General features: G+C 47.2%; 1 pseudogene; it reads left to right on the forward strand.

The window, feature by feature from the left end:
* Nucleotides 1-13,146: 13,146 nt before the first annotated feature.
* LOC136525206 (uncharacterized) lies at nucleotides 13,147-14,777 on the forward strand (annotated as a pseudogene).
* The last annotated feature ends 824 nt before the right edge of the window (nucleotides 14,778-15,601 follow it).

The raw sequence follows: 15,601 nt of genomic DNA on the forward strand, positions 1-15,601 counted from the left end.
GAAATGTATTTATTTTGGTATAGAGGGAGTGTTAGCTTTATTATTGTTAAGACAGAGACAGGAATAGGCGCATACCACAGCGGAGACGACAGATTGATAACTTCCTTTGTAGAGCATAACACCGAAGGCAGACAGCCGAATCAGACGGCCTGATAAAAAGAGTGGTGTTGCATATCTTTCAACACCATGACTTAACATCTCACACAACAGCTTAGGCTCTGCCGTGATGGCATGATAAAAAGTACATTGGAACCATCATTGGCATGCAGTTGTGTACACACACAAAAAAGGGTTAACATCAAACAAACAATTATTATCAGGATTAGATTAGATAGTCCATGCACATATACAGCATGTTCGCTTGTTGGTTTCAGCCAGCCCAAACCAGCCAGCCAACAGTGTTTTCCTCTCACAACAAACCAGCACCGGCCAGCCCAAACCAGCCCAGAAACCAACCAGCGAACAGACCGACAGTTTGGTAAGACATGAGAGTAGTACAGTTTGTAACATACCAGCAAGGCTGCAGCTGCAGCAGGATATTCACCGTCTGATTCTATCAGAACCCTTGCGCAGTTCTTTATTTCTTGGCTCAGCCAACAATCTAGAGAAGGAGTGTTAGATTGATCTCTAATCCCAAACTGGGCCCAACGGTCCAGTTGGGCCTTTGATCCGCGTCCTGATCGGGGGCGCCCAGCCCACTATGGCTGGAGGGTCCCTGTCACACTGCGCTATATATAGAGGTGGAGGCTGGCGGCTCTGAGTACAAGGTTCGCCTGAGCCGAGCTCCCCACCGAAACCTAAACCCTAATCCTGATCAGAGAGGGGCGCAGCCAGTGACGGGAAGCCACCAGCCACGCCACCCCGCTCCCCGACGTCGACGACTTCATCGCCCTCTTCCCCGAACATCGCTACCTGTGCGCAGACTTCACCGACAAACGAGATGGCGGCTTCTGGACCATCTCCCTCTGCGGTGTCAGGTTCGACACGTTCTTCTTCTATTCCTCTGTCCCTTGCATTCACAGTAAAGAGCTACATTATGCCTAGAGATCCTGCTTTAGGTCTAACAATAGTACCAGAGCCTAACTAGGTGTAGATCTAGCCTATCGGAACCCTCTGTCTAAATGTAGATCATGTCAGGGGTAAGAAAGAGATCTGATCCGTCCGGATCTGGGAAGAGAAGAGGGTCACCGAACCCTAACCCTAATCAGGTGAAGAACAGAGAAAAAGAAAGGGGTCTCGGCACGCGAAGCCGAACCCTAAACTACGAATCAAACTCGGGGAAGAAGAATAGTGAACGAAACACTAACCCTAACCAAACCCTAATCTCGATCCTAACCCCATCCTCAACCCTAAATCGGATAGATCCGAGAAGAGAAGAAAGGAAAATCAAAGAAAAGAAAAGGGGAAGGGGAAGAGGCCTACCTCGCCGCCGCACCGTGCTGCCGCCTCGTCGGCGCGTGGGCGGGTGCTCAGGCAAAGGGCGCCATGGCCAGGCCACTCGACGGCGGCGCGCTCACCCACTGGGGAGCGCACACGCCGGCGAGAGGGCCGACGACGACGCCGTCATCGTCTCACTCCGTGTCGTTGTGGGACCGAGACAGAGGAGGAGAAGTGGCCAGGTTAGATCTAGGGTTTTGGAGGGGATCAGGGCACCGCCGCCCAAACCAGTTTGGTGCTCGCGGCTACTACGCTAAGGAGAGAACAGAGCAAGGCAAAGAGAGAGAGAGCAGCAGAGAATGGGTTAGGGTTTCCCCGGGGTCACGGCGGCGTCGACTTTTATTTTGAGCGAAACGCGCGCGTGGCCGTCGGATTAAGATGGACGGCACATATCGATCGGGCCAACGATCGGCCTAGGTGGGCGAGTGCAGCTGCATGGCTTTGGCGGCCCAGGCCCAGGTTGCTGCCAGGGAGGCACAGCGCGCGCGCATGCAGAGCAGGCCGGGCCGGCTTTTGCTGCTGGGCCGAGCGTATAGTGAAGAATTGAATCAGTTTTTTTGTTTTTCTTTTTCTAGTAAATGTTTATTTCCTGAAAATAGATTAATGGCTCAAAGAAAATAGAAAAAAGATTTTTTCTGTGGGCAAAATTCATTAAATTGAATTAGTTTTTCCGCTGCTAAAGAAATAGTTAATTCTCCAGTTATTTTGAACCAACGTTGTTATAATTCTCCAGTGATATTTAATTGAAGAAAAAGATATTTTGACATAATTATAATGTTGTTATTTTCTAACCAACGTTGTTAATAATAATATCGTAATTTTAATGAGTTTATGCATTATTTTTATTTCTGCCCAACGGTGACGTAGATTTAATGTACAAAACAGTTGTATGTTTTAATTTTGACCAACGTTGGAATCAAGGCATGTAATTGTTGTTATTATTTATGTTCTCACTCTATATGAATTGTGTTTTCAGGTGGATACAACTTGATGGGTTGTATCAAAGAGATACCTACTCTCAAAGGTGACAACTACACGGAGTGGAAGAAAAAGATTGACTTGGCCTTCATCTTGGCTGAGGTGGACTAGGTAGTCACCTCACTGTGTTTCACTGAGCCTGTGGCACCGATGAAGAAGACAAACGAGGCTGATGCCGCTTGGGCAACTAGAGAGAGGGATTTTACATCCCAAAAGATGTCCTATGACCTTGAGCATAGGAAATAGGTCACTGCCAACAAGAAATGTTTGGCTGTGATAAAGAACATGATTGAGCCTGCAATTGTGAGCTCAATCCCAGAGTGTGACACGGTCACCGAGTACCTCGATAGAATAAAGAGTCAGTTCATTGGCTCTTCAAAGACATATGCTACCCAGCTGATAAAGCAGCTGTTGACAGAGAGGTACTCTGGAAATGGTGGCATAAGAGAGCGCATACTAAGGATGAGCAATTTGGCATCCAAGCTAAAACCAATGGATCTGGCTCTCAAGGAAGAGTTCCTTATCCATCTGATTTTTGCTTCCTGCCTAAGGAATTTGACACTTTTGTTGTCAACTACAACATACAGCTTGAGAAGTGGGACTTAGAGAGGCTCATGGCTATGTGTATGCAAGAGGAGAGAATGAAAGCTGCCAATGATGGCACTATCAATTATGTGAAAGACAATAAGAAAAAGAATAATAATGCTAACTCATCCTCAAAGTCAGAGGGAAAAGGGTCACATGCTGCATCAGCCTCAGTAGAACAAGTTTACAGTACAGAAAGACCAATGTCTCTATTGCAAGAAGACGGGATATTATAAGAAAGATTGTCCCGATTACTTAAAGATGATCATGGAAAAGAAATGTGAGAACATTATTACGTTCATAAATGAATCCCTGTATGTATAGTATTCGAAATCTACTTAGTGGATTGACTCAGGTGCAACTGTTCATATTGCTAATTTCTTACAGGGATTCCGTTCAACGAGGACTACGCAAAGAAGAGAAAGACACGTTAAAGTTGCAAATGGAGTCTGAGCAGATGTTGAAGCAGTTGGCGATCTTTCTCTAGAGCTTACTGATGGCTTCACACTTTTACTTAGAGATGTACTTTATGTTCCCTCTTTACAGCGAAACTTGATTAGTGTTTTATGCTTGGACAATGATGGATATGATTACCATTTTAGAAGTGGCAAATATAAGATAACATTTAATAATGCATGTGTTAGTCTTCCTATCTTACAAAATGAACTTTATTTGTTATCACTATATGATGATGTGAATGTTGTATGCGATGATAGGAACATTGCGTGCGACAATGAGAATGCATCCTCGTCTGTGGATGTAAACAGAAAACGAAAGAGAACTCACGATGCGTAGTCGAAATTATGGCACTGTCGTTTAGGCCATATTTTGAGGGGGGAAATAGAAAGACTAGTTAAGAATGATATTCTTCCTCCATTAGAGTTCTTAGATTTAGAACAATGCAGAGAATGCATAAAAGGAAAGTATGTAAAAAAATTAAAAAAGATGCCAAACGAAGCGTAGGAATTTTACAGATTATTCACACAGATATCTGTGGTCCGTTTCCTGTAAAGAGTGTGGATGATAATGATTCGTTCATAACATTCACAGATGATTACTCCTGTTATGGCTACATTTATCCAATCAAAGAAAGAACAGAAGCATTGGATAAATTTAAGATATTTAAGGCAGAAGTTAAAAACCAACACAATTTTACGATTAAGATAGTCAGGTCCGACCGTGGAAGGAGTACTACGGTTGGCATACCCCATATGACCAAGTTCATTGACCTTTTGCAAGGTTCTTACTGGAGAATGACATAGTAGCCTAGTATTCTACACCGGGCGAACCTCAGTAGAATGGAGTAGCTGAAAGACACAATCGTACCCTGATGGATACGATGCGCAGTATGATAAGTTACTTCACCTTACCATTGAGCCTATGGATGGAGGCGTTAAAAACCGTCATTCATATTCTCAATAGAGTACCAAGTAAGTCGGTGTCCGAAACACCGTATGAGTTGTGGACAGGAAGAGTACCCTTATTAAACCACTTACGTGTGGGGGGAGTCCTACTGAGGCTAAAGTATTTAACCCAAACATTGGAAAGCTAGATCCCAAAATAGTAAGTTATCATTTCATTGGCTACCTAGAAAATTCAAAAGGTTTTCATTTCTACTGTCCAGACAGACATACAAAGCTTATAGAAACGAGACACGCTGTCTTCCTAGAGGATGAAATGATGAGGGGGAGCATGGTAGCTCGAGAAATTGACCTTGAAGAGAAGCGAGTGTATGCGCCCACTCCGATGATTCATAAGCTATTTTTCTCACTACCTGCTATCGCTGCACCGACAGTGCAAGATACTGTGGTGCCAGCACCTGTTGTTATTTCGCCTGTGGCAACAATGAATAACGATGAGGAACCTGTTCTTCCGGATCCTATAGAACCTATTGCCACACATGAGGGGGAGCAACAACAGCCTCAAACAGAAGATGTGTCAAATGTGGAGGCCCCTAGAAAGTCTCAAAGAGTTAGAAAATTAGCTATTCCTGCTGACTATGAAGTATACAATACTAAGGAATTTCAAACGGAGGATGATCCCACCTTATTTGAAGAAGCCATGAGAAGTGATCATTCATCAAAGTGGCTTGAGGCCATGGAAGATGAAATGAAATCTATGAATGCCAATAAAGTTTAGGACTTAGAAATAATTTCTAAAGGAGCCAAAACAGTAGGCTGTAAATGGGTTTACAAAACAAAACTTGACTCTCAAGGGAATATAGAGAGATATAAAGCGCGACTTGTGACAAAAGACTTTACGCAAAGAGAAGACATTGATTACAATGAGACCTTTTCTCCAGTCTCATGTAAGGATTCCTTCAGAATCATAATGGCATTAGTGACACATTACTATTTAGAATTACATCAGATGGATGTAAAGACGGCATTTCTCAACGGGGACTTGGAGGAAAATGTTTATATGGCACAATCAAAAGGTTTTGTTATGGAAGAAAAAGAACGAATGGGATGCCGCCTAAAGAAATCCATTTATGGATTAAAACAAGCTTTAAGACAGTGGTACTTGAAGTTTGAGCAGATAATAAGGAATTTTGGGTTTAAAGAGAATGTAGAGGACAATTGTGTCTATGCAAAGTTTACGAATGGGAAGTTTATCTTCCTTGTCCTGTATGTGGATGATATCTTACTTGGTAGTAGTGATGTCAGTCTACTACTGGAGACAAAGAAGTTTTTGTCCTCAAAATTTGATATGAAAGATCTTGGTGAAGCTTCGTTTGTTCTAGGGATTGAGATTCACCGAGATAGAAATAAAGGAGTATTAGGGGGGCAGTTCGGCTGGTGTGAAAACCAGCCGGTTTTTCACTATGCATGGATGGTTTTCACTGTTCACTCTCTCACAAATTCCTCCAGATTCATCCAGATTTCTCTAAATTCCTCCAAGCGAACAGGGCCTAGGACTGTCACAAAAGGCATACATAGAAAGATCTTAAAGAAATTCAATATGCACAAATGTAGTCCCTCACCTGCTCCTATAGTCAAGGGCAACAAATATGGGGATTTTCAATGCCCCAGGAATCAGTATGAGATCGATCAAATGAAAATGGTTCCATATGCTTCAACTGTCGGAAGCATGCAATATGCTCAAGTATGTACGCGTCCTGACTTGGCATTTGTTACCTGGTTACTTGGCATAATCCAGAGCAATCCTGGAACAGAACACTAGAAATTAGTAAAAAAAGTCTTGCGTTATTTGCAAGGAACGAAAAGCCTTATGATGACATATAGAAGATCAAATTCACTCCATATAGTGGGATATTCAGATTCTGATTATACGGGAGATGATAGAAAATCCACGTCTGAATATGTATCCACTCTCACAGGGGGAGCTATTTCATGGAAAAGCTCAAAGAAAACCATCACGACATCGTCCACAATGTATGCCGAGTTTGTAGCGTGTTATGAGGCAACGGGGCAGGTGAACTGGCTAAAGAAGTTCATACCCGGTTTGAAGGTGGTTGACGACATCTATAGACCACTTAAGTTATACTGCGATAATAATCCAGCAGTACAGTATGCTCACAATAATAAGTCAAGTGATGCTGCCAAACACATTGACATAAAGTATTATGTTGTGAAAGATAAAGTCTGGGATCATGTCATAAGTCTTGAGCATATAAGTACCGAAAAGATGCTCGCGGGTCCGCTTACAAAAGGCTTACCACCCAAAGTGTTCAGAGAACATGTAGCCGGCATGGGTTTAAGGGAAAACCTATAATTCCTGGACAAAATAAGGCCCAAAGTTAAGTATCTATTTCAGAACAGAGTGGTGTGTTGTAGTTGTTAAATCTATCAGCAATTGACCGTGACGATGAAACATGCTCTATGCGCTAATCTGTAATGGAATGAACAAAAGTAAATGATATGAAATTGAAAGATGGTATGAGATCAAGGGAGAGATTGTTAGATTGATCTCTAATCCCAAACGGGGCCCAACGGCTCAGTTGGGCCTTTGATCCACGCCCTGATTGGGGGTGCCCAGCCCACTATGGCTGGAGAGCCCCTGTCACACTACGCTATATATAGAGGTGGGGGCCGGTGGCTCTGAGTATGAGGTTCGCCTGAGCCGAGCTCCCCACCGAAATCTAAACCCTAATCCCGATCAGGGAGGGGCGCAGCCAGTGACGGGAAGCCATCAGCCGCGCCGCGCCGCCCCGCTCCACCGACGTTGACGACTTCATCGCCCTCTTCCCCAAACGTCGCTGCCCGTGCGCAGACTTCACCGACGAATGAGATGACGGCTTCTGGACCATCTCCCTCTGCGGTGTCAGGTTCGACACGTTCTTCTTCTATTCCTCTATCCCTCTATCCTCGATATTGCATTCACAGTAAAGAGAACTCGCTAGATTTATGCCTAGAGATCCTGCTTTAGGTCTAACAGGGAGAATGTCACTATAGCGCCTGATAAGCTCCCTCTCGGTCCGGATACACTAGGTAAACACAACAATAGCATAGGTTAAGTTTGTCAACCGGAAAGAAAGAGGATAATCGAAAAAGGAAAAAAAACCAACTGGAGGAAAGAAAGCCTTACCAGGTGGGCTGCTGCATACAGGTCGTTATATCTACCTGCAGGAACCGTTGTCAGCATTGAACTCAACCTTTATATTAACCCCATGCTGTACAAAAAAAGATGTTGAAAACCAAATCGACAATGTAATGCGATCGAGCATCCATGCATACGTGACCATGAAACAAATTGATATGCCTAATGTAGACAGCTAACTCTTGAGAAGAAAAGAAAAGTGCACATAGAGGGAAGGACCTTCAATGATCCAAGCTGCAGTGAGCTGTGAGCCCATGAGCACAACAATCTTGCAATTGTGGCGGTGGCCGAGCACAGCCACAGCATAGAGGTCTGCATTACGGTGTCAAGCGAGTGAGCTACCTACGTATTTTTTTTAAAAAAAGAGAACGGAGAAGGGATTGGCACATTTTAGGAGGAAACTGGAATACTTGATCATTACGTGTCAGCTCATCACGCGGAATTTATTATGACTGCAACGCAACATCATTAGATCGTTTCACACTGTCGCCATAGTTACGTTTGCTCTTGGTGACGAATTGTGAGAGATTTGGTACAGAATATTTGAGAGGAGTCAAGCATCATTTGAGGCTTGGTACAACATATTGGAGAGATTAACTTTGAAGCTTGTACCAACAAATTTCAGATGTTGTCTCTATAGTGTCATAGTGTAACTTATGAATGCACATAAGGCTCCTCATCCCAATACTAGTTACATGTGGCTCTTTATTTTTTTTTATTGGTAAGCGAATTCAGAAATTCAACAGTCTGCACCAAACACCCTCTCACTAATAAATTGTTCAATGTTGAGCATCTGCCTAGTCTATGATTGAACAAACTAACACACCTCTCACTCTAATAAAATTTTCGGTGTTGATCATCTGCCTTGACACGATCTAATCATGGTTGGTGTGAACGCCTGAATGAAAGCCATGCATGCAACCCTTTGGAAAGAGCGAAACCGAAGGATATTTGAGAACGTCCTTTCCACGACCCTCCAAATCGCGGGAAAGATGAAAGAGATAGTAGATCTCCATAAAAGGGCACACTATTTTCAAACTCATTAGTGGCTAGAATTTTTGGTCTTTGCTCATGTTAGGCCTTGTGCAGTGATTAACAGTCTCTATGGTTGATTTGGGTGTGCCCTGCACCCTTTGCTCCTCTTGTAAATATAAACTATTTCCTTCTTAATTGAATGGTAGAGCTCCTGCCGCTTTAAAAAAAACCATGCATGCAATGAAGGAAGGACTAGTGCATTATATGTACAAAGGTGCCGGCCGGGTTGGCTTCATATGCTGGGTGTTTGGTGGTGCTGCACTACATTTCATCATGTCGTTCTCTACGCTTAAATAGCAGCGTAAAAAGATGGATGGATGTCGACAATTCGGCATGCTTGTGTAGTTGTGTCTGGCAGAGCAGTAAAAAAAGATGAAAACCACTAGTACCACACTGAGGAGATACGGCCATCGTCGTCTCGTACTGCTGAATTTTCAGAGCTCACATGCAACTTGTGCTGACAACTGACAATCCCATACCAATTTACAAGAGGCCTTAAAACTGAAGTTATCAGAACTCCCACAAAGAAAATTAGCAGAAAAATGCAGCCTTACTAAAGGCATGGTGTGTTTACCCCTCTCATATGTTTGGGTATGAGCACTAAGGTCCTGTTCGTTTTGCTGAAAAGCTATGGCTGAAAATATTGTTCGCTGATTTGTTGTGAGAGAAAAACACTCGCTAAAATAGTATGGCTCATAAGACAAGCGAACATGGCCTAAATCTTGCTGCTAAATCAGATTTTTGAATACATTAAATGAAACTGAGGACGAAACTTATTCCTTCAAATCAGAGAGCAGTCAAGAATGGCAGCGAGCGAGTGAGCCAAGCAAGCGAAAGAAGAAACAAAGGAAGCGGTGACGCTTACAATGGCAGGCGTAGTCGGTGCTCCGACTGATTCAGCTGCTCCATGGGTTGGAGCCGCGCGCGGTCGTGGGGGTGGGGCCCGGGTCCTACAGTGCGTGGCTCGCTCTCCATTGCCACTCCCCAACGACCGCCGGCCTGCTATTGTAGATGTATGTAGATGAGGGTCCCGATCGGACTTGGGCTGGGCTGGGCTGGCACGGCATGGCCTGTTCGTGCTTCGGGCCATGTTGGGCCTAGCATCTTAGGCACGCACGGCATGTTGGGCCGTGCCGAATGGCACGGGGAGATTTTTCCTAGGCCTAAGCATGGCCCATGGCCCAGCGGCCCGCCTCCGTCCCGTGTCAGCACCAGCACGGCCCTCACTATATTTTTACTTATTTTCTTCTACCATTGGTAATATAAAACATTATATATATTTTTTCTCTTTCTACTACTATTAGGCAACATATTTTCGTCATTTTGATGGTGAATCGGTGATGATCCAGACTCGAGAGCAAGATAAATCAGCTCCTGATCCTTGTTCAGCTCCTGATCCTTTCTACTACTATTAGGCAACATATTTCCATGTTTGAACATGGAAATCTTTCTATGCACAGGTTCAGCACTGCATCAACCAGCTCCTGTTGGCACGTGCCGCTATGACAGTTCACTAGGTGATATCATAACAGTCTACATCTTTATATTTTCTGAAACCGGTTATATTACTCTTTCCTTAGTAATGCTTGCTGTTACTTATATCCATCCTTCTGATCCTTGTTCAGGACTTCTGACAAAAAATTTCATTAACTTGCTCAAGCAAGCTCCAGATGGCATTATTCTAGATTTAAATAATGTTGCAGAAACACTAGAGGTTATAGATTGTTTTCATTTTCATCTGTCATCTCTTTTTGTTCACTTGGTAGTTGGTACACACTCACAGATTCTTCCTACAATTCAGGTTCAAAAGCGGCGCATATATGACGTTACCAATGTCTTTGAAGGCATGGTTTGTACTTGTACCTCATTGAGGGGCCCGTGGCCATCCTTCGTGACAACCCATGCTCACAACATCTGAGGAGTGTGGGCTAGGCTGAATACCTCGAGGACTATTGTGCCACATTAAACCTTGACTAGAGGCTTGACCAAAAGAACATACAATGTGCTATCGGCTTCAGAAGTGGATGCTTTTTAGACTGAGGGAAGCGAATTCCTTGGTCAGTTCCAAAAATAGTGCTGTCTAAAAGATAAAAGCAGACACAACATCCGTTGATATCACAGATGTTAGATGCTCTTTCGTACCCTCTATTCTTTCCTATACGTGAGCTTGGGTGGCACATGGATATTTCGAAAAAAAAGAGTTAGCATAGAAGAAGTCATCACGTGCCGACTGTGCCGGCCATTGAGAATGACGTGAACAAGGGGAAAGGGAAAGGGAAAGGGAAGAACAAACTGACAAAGTATATATTCACAAATAATATCGTATATAAAGAGGTTCTATCCATGAAAAAGGTAATGCATCACACGTCGATGCATATTTTTTCAACATATCAACATTACTTTAACTTTAATATTAACAAACAACTTATATATAAGATACTTCTAACTACAGCTTCAGCCATCAGCATGCTTCAGCTACAAAAAGTCAGACCCGCATAAATTTGGAGTTATATTTTAATTACCTATCTTTGTTGAAGACTTATGTAATATTGTTGTTTTTCCAAACATCGTGATTACAACATCTATTTTAGGTAATAGTATAACACACGCCCATACATAGTACTATGTGTTCCCGTTGCAACGCACGGATATTTGCCTAGTTGGTTATATAAGCACCGTGTAGGTGAACGTTAGTTTAGTTGTTGTCTTATGGAAAGTATCATATTTAATTGATCTTTAGTGCAACGTTGCATGGGTCTGAAAGGTAGATTTTTTCACAATTGATCGTTGTTTTAGAATCTATATGAAAGATAAAAGGTCAAAACTTAGAGACAGGCTGAAGTCGTGCTTACGTGCTATTTTTCATGTCGTGCCATCCTAAACACGGCCCAGAATATGAGTCAGGCTATAAATCTTATCATGTCGAGATTTTAGGCACGGCCCTCACATTCGTATAGTGTCGACACGGCCCAAAATCTTTCGGGTCGTCCTAAAAGACCATGTCATAGCTCACTCTTAGATGGCACGGCCCAAGTCCCAGCTCTAATCAGCAGCGGATGCGGACATGGGGCAGTCGAACTGCCGGCGGCCGGTCGTAGCCGGGGAGGCGGCGAAGGGGCTGGCCGGAAGACCCGGCGGCGAGGCTCGGCATCGGCTGCTGGAATCCTCGGTTCCTCTTCCTCCCGCAGTCCCTCTCCCTTGGGCCTTCGCACCCCCTCCCTCCCCCTTGCATGTCTCTGCGGGCCGGCGGCGCCGTTGGGCTAGGCGGACGACCCACCTGCTTCAGTCTCACGGGCTGGGTTGCGGTTGCGGATCTACGTGGGCTTGAGGTGCGGCCGGATGGACCGACCAGGCCATGTGGTGGTGGTCTTATTCTGGTGGGCGCTCGATCGTATCAGTGAGGTGAGGAAACAAGAGACAAGACTCCAAGAACACATGACACAGGTTTCGTGAGTTCTATCTCGTGCGTTCCAAAAAGAAAAAAAGAGATCTATCTCGTGCGATCAAAGGGTAATAATGGGGAGTAACTTGATCTCTGTGAAGTTCAGGATCGGAAGAAATTAAAAAGGACGGGACGGGACAGGTGGTGTCCGGACTCGGACACGCGGGGATGACGACGACGACGCCGGACAAGAAGACGGGACGACGCCCCGTTGTGGGCCGGCCGCCAATGACATGACCAAATTTCTTCCTACCTCGAAAACGCCCTAAGGTTCCGTTGTTCTTGTCTGATCTACCAAATCCTGGCATGTGCTGTACTCCAAACGAAAAGGCCCTAAGCAATGCAAGATCGAACCCAAAACCCCAGCACCAATGCACGCAACTAACCGTATGTACTGTACGTACCAGTACCACTGCGCAGGGCGGACGTCGGAGCGCGGGCGGCGCGGCGGCTCTCATCTCCATTATTATTGTCATCGTCGGTGTCGACGTCCACCTCGTCTCCGAACATGAGGGTCTCGTCGTCGTCGTCCACCTCCGATCCTCTCCGGACACGAGGGACGTCACCTCCTCCACCTCCTCTCCGGACGCGATGCTCTCCTCCTCCCAGGACGCGAGGGCCTCCATTTCCATTCTAGTGCGCGTACGGCGGGCCGGCGCCGGCGGGGGAAGCAAAAGAGTCAGAGCGAGCAAGGCGGCTGATGGCGTGCTGGCTAGGTGTCACGATCGAAATTTTCGACCGCTCAAGCATTTCGCGTACCTGCATTGCATGCGCCTATATCTATCCGTTTCTGCAGCCGATTTGTTACCGATAAAATCGGACGAACGGGCGGGCGGGCTTCCGAAAACAAAACATTTCCCCGCCGAGATTCAACGTGTCGAACAAATTAATCGTAAGCTTCTTTTGAAATCGAACAAATCAATCATACTAAGCTCCGACAGAAATCGAACGTCGCACTCATTCTCCCGACCGTGCCACATCCCGTCCTGCCCAATCCAATTCCAAGCCTCTTTGCTCTCTGCTCTCTGGTCAGACAGGCGGACCGTCAAGCAAGCCTCTCTGGTCTCAGCGGCTTCGCAGTATCGGCGGGCGCCTGCATTACCAAATACACGGGCACGGCACGCCGGAACACCGAGACATACTCACATGCACGGCGGCGGCGGCCATTTTTAAGTAATCTTTCGCCTCACCAACCCAATCGCTCCACGCGATCCTCTTCCTCCTCTAAGGCTCTAATGTCGATGAACAAGCTCGCCATCGCTGGCGGGTGGGCCGACCTACCGCGCGACCTCCTCGAGTCTGTCCTCGCCCGCCTCCCCGTGCCGGACCGCGTCCGCTTCCCGGTCGTCTGCACCGCGTGGCAGTCGGCCCACACCGCCGCCGCCGCCGCCGCGGGGCTTCCTCAGGCCGCGCCGTCCCCATGGCTCATGCTCCCCTTCAACCCGACCGCACGGGCCGGCCGAAACGACGACGACGACGACGGGAGCGCCAAGCTCTCGGTGGCGCGGTTCCTGAGCCTGGCGGAGGGCCGGGCGTACGCGATCCGTCAGCCGGCGCCGGCCGCCCGCGACCGCCTCTGCTTCGGCTCGTCGCCCGACGGGTGTCTCGTCACCGCCGACGCCTGCTCGGAGCTGAGCCTCCTGAACCCGGTCACGGGCGCGCAGCTCCGCCTCCCGCCCGCCGCCACGCTCCCGTTCGTCGACGCCCGCCGCGGCGCCGACGGCCGCGTCGAAAGCTACGGCCTGCGGTTCTCCTTCGCCGATGACGGCGGTGGCGAGTGCGGCGAGGAGGCGCTGGTCCCGCCGGAGATGCTCGCGCCCGACAGGCTCCGGTACGAGGTGTACGAGAAGGCCGTCGTTGTGTCGGCGCCGCGGAGGGTTGGCACCTCGGCCTCCTCCTGGGGCGGGTACGCCGTGCTGCTCATCTGCCAGCCCCTGGGCCGCCTCGCCGTCTCGCTGGCGGGGGACGCGGAGTGGGCGCTGCTCAACGCCGACGCGCCCGGGCGGTGCTGGGTGGACGCCGTGCGCGCTTCGTTGTCGTCCGGCGCGGACGGGAGCCGGCGCGATCATCAGCCGGTGTACACGATGGACGCCGCGGGGCGCGTCGACGCGTGGGACACGGACGCCGCCACGGCGCCCAGGGCGCTCGCGCTCGCGCCGCCGTGCGTCTACTCGTGCTCGGGCCACGCGTGCGCATGTCGGCGGCGTGCCGCAAGTACCTCGTGGAGTTCTCGCCGGGGCACCTGCTGCAGGTGCACCGCCTCCGCGAGGCGTCGCACGCGCGGTACGCGTGGGAGCCCCGGCCGGAGCACGTGGAGTATACCACCACCGGCGTCGAGCTCTTCGAGTGGACGGCCGCCACCGGCCAGTGGGCGCGGGCGGACGGCAAGGACCGCGTCCTGGGCGGGCGCGCGCTGTTCCTCGGGAAGAGCGCGTCGCTGTGCGTCCCGGCGGACGATGCCGGGTGGTGCGCCGGGGTGAGGGCTAACTGCGTCTACTTCACCGACGACGGGCCGTGGTCGCACGACCGGTGCCACGAGGTGGCGCCGGACGTGGGCGTGCTGGACGTCACCGACGGGAGCTACAGGCCGCCGCGCGGCGCCGCCAGGGACCTGCTGTGGAAGTGGCCGCCCCCGGTTTGGGTGTTCCCGTCGCTGGCCGGCTGATTGATCCGCCCTCTGCCTCTGAATCTTGGAAGCTTCCATGACGAATCAGTGTGTAGAGATGCTCTTCATTTCTCAGAAAACAGCGGCTCAACTTCTCGTTGACCTGCTGCAACCTGTGTGCATGCATAGTTCTGTAGATTAACGAGGATTGCGTTGAATAATAAGAACACGTGTAAGTTGTAACAGAGGTCAATCTCTTTGCTGACCTCTTGCACCGACACGCTATTGGTTGTGGAAAGCCTGCTATAGATAAATAGATGTCGTTTTAAAAAAGAAAGATAAATATATGTTACTCCCCCTGTCCTAGAATAAATAGAATTTCAAAGTTGTCTTAAGTAAAAAAATTTAAACTTTGACCGAATTTATAGAAAAAAACGGTAAAATTTATGGTATCAAATTAGTATTGAATTTGCCATAGAATATATTTTCATAAGACGCTAATTTTATGTCATAGATGTTGATACTTTTTTCTATAAATTTAGTCAAACTTTAAAAAAAGCTATTTGGGAACGGAGGGACTAAATAAAAAAAATCTCAATATGTACTTTGGCTTATTTTTTTTGGAGTAGGGTTAGTTTTCTTTTTCTTGTTTTTTTTAAAAAAAGCACCAGAACTTCATAGTACCATTAAAGATGAATCGAGGTGTCATGGATTACCAAACACGAGTGACAAAGGGCAATCATATCATATGTCTTGCTGACCTCGTGCAATAAATCGTTGCTGCTTGACAAAAATCGACCAAAAATCATTTTGTACTTACTTTCAAGTAAATACCATGAATAAATTTAGAAAAGCTCATTCTGTACTTTTTTTTAATTTTAGAGCAAAGTTTGTAAAAGGGCTGAAGGCACAAGGCCCATGAAGGAATGTAGCAAAGGAAAAGGATTGAGAAATTGGCC

The sequence above is a fragment of the Miscanthus floridulus genome, chromosome 19 (genome assembly GCF_019320115.1).
Source record: "Miscanthus floridulus cultivar M001 chromosome 19, ASM1932011v1, whole genome shotgun sequence".
In the NCBI taxonomy this organism is placed as follows: Eukaryota; Viridiplantae; Streptophyta; class Magnoliopsida; order Poales; family Poaceae; genus Miscanthus; species Miscanthus floridulus.